The sequence below is a fragment of the Canis aureus genome, chromosome 8, assembly GCF_053574225.1.
Source record: "Canis aureus isolate CA01 chromosome 8, VMU_Caureus_v.1.0, whole genome shotgun sequence".
NCBI classification, from domain to species: Eukaryota; Metazoa; Chordata; class Mammalia; order Carnivora; family Canidae; genus Canis; species Canis aureus.
Genome location: NC_135618.1, coordinates 31,597,224 through 31,599,321, shown reverse-complemented (window position 1 = coordinate 31,599,321; position 2,098 = coordinate 31,597,224).

The following is a 2,098-nucleotide window of genomic DNA, read 5'->3' as shown; positions in this document are numbered from 1 at the left end:
AAGAACAAAAATCAATACTCTGATATTGTCATCTGTGTATTTGAATATGTGGAAGCTCTGAAGAGGTTTTGGGGATAGAAGTAAGAGTAGTTGGTCATCTTAGATGCCATAGGAGTGCCAAGAAATAGTGAGAGGGGAAAATGCAGAGATTTTATTAGGGACTCTTCCTCTAATCAGTTAGTCAATGAGACCTTTTTATGATCAATATGGATGGGGCTATAAAGTAAGAAGCAGTGCCCTATAGGTAAAGCAGAGAAGGTAAACTAGCCAAGGCACGTACAGCTCTTGAAGGCAGCCTACAGAATTCTCTTTTTTACTCAGCTTGTTCCTGGGTATGTAAAGCCTTTGATTTGGTATTTTCTTGGTTCAAATACCTTACTCTGATTTTCTTTGGATTGTTGGATTGTTGCATATATTCAACATTTTGTGAAAATATGTTCATCCTTCTGACCATTTTTCTGATGTCCCAATATTTTCTTTCCCGATCAATGGTCCCAGAATATTTTTCATCTTGCCTAGCTCCCTAATCATACTTGTTTTATATCATATGTGTGTAATTGTTTTCGAGGAAGTTTAACCGTCTTTAAATTAGAAAATTGGAACTCTAAAAGATTAATAGGCACTGTCGCAAAAAACAAACAAACACTCTTCTGGTCATGATTCATTGCTCACCAGTATTTTCATTCTCTTCATCTTTCCCCATCTTGACGTTGCTGTTCTGGTTCATTGCTGTTTGATAAGTATATTTTGCCATGAATTGTGTTCAGATGTGGAACATGGTTGAAATACTGCTGCTCCTTGCTATACTCTGGCATCTTTCTTTCATCCTGACAGATAAGGTTTCCTAGTTTGCAATCTTTTCTCTCACTACACTGTTGATATCAATTCAAACTTCATGCTTACAACACTCCAGTTGAGAGGTCAGATGCCACTCTGTTTTATGTTTCCTTTGTCCATAACTTTTACTTTCTGTGCAGAAGCTTGCAAAATTTTCTGTTTCTCATTAGGATTCAGGAATGCCAGTTATGTTCATTTGTTTTCTCACCAATCCTGGAACGCAGTGAATCCTTTCCATCCACAGACCCTGGTTTTGCTTCAGCTCACTTAAAATTTCTGCTAGAAGGTAATGCCTCTCTTGAATTTGTTGATTTTTACTCTTCCAGGAAAAACTTTATATTTCAATGCCAGGGCTCTTGGTTCTCCCAAGCAGGTGTCTTACCTTTCTCTCATCTCTTTATCCTTTTACTGTTGTTTTATAGTATCTCTGTACTTGATTCATTAAGGTATTAAATATACTAGAAAATTTCAAAACAGTTATAAGAGTCAAGAACTCAAAAGATACAGAGCAAAACTCGATATTAATATAAGAAGCCAAGCTTTAAAAATTCCATTATTTTATGAGAAACTATTCTCATTTTTAAAAAATGAACTTATAGGGGCACCTGGTTGGCTCAGTGGTTGAGTGTCTGCCTTTGGCTCAGGCCATGATTTCCAGGTCCTGGGACTGAGGCCCACATCAGGCTCCACTACAGGGAGCCTGCTTCTCCCTCTGCCTGTGTCTCTGCCTCTCTCTGTTTGTCTCTCATGAATAAATAAAATATTTTTAAAAATGAACTTGCAGATAAATTCATTTAAGATAAATCAACTTTGGTAATTATTACAAATTATGACATTCAATTTTTACAAGGATGTAGGTTAATGTTGTGCTTATAACGCCATGATTATAATGCCATCATTATATGGCAGTTTAAGCCTGTGTAAACTTTCAAAAGGATGTTAAGCAGCATGTATACAAAGTTTTTATATTGCATATTTTTTACCTAGTTACCTTTCCTTTAAAAATTTATATTTAAGTAATAAAATGAAAATGCACAAAAGTTATATAAAGATAGTGCTTACCATAGTTTTGTTCATATTGGGAGAAGTGCAATGTTAATTACATTTATGTAGCATGTATGACATACATGTCATTTCCTTCCTCTTATTTATTTTTTAAAGGATTTTATTTATTTATTCATGAGAAATACAGAGAGAGAGAGAAAGAGAGAGAGAGAGAGAGAGAGAGAGAGAGGCAGAGACACAGGCAGAGGGATAAGCA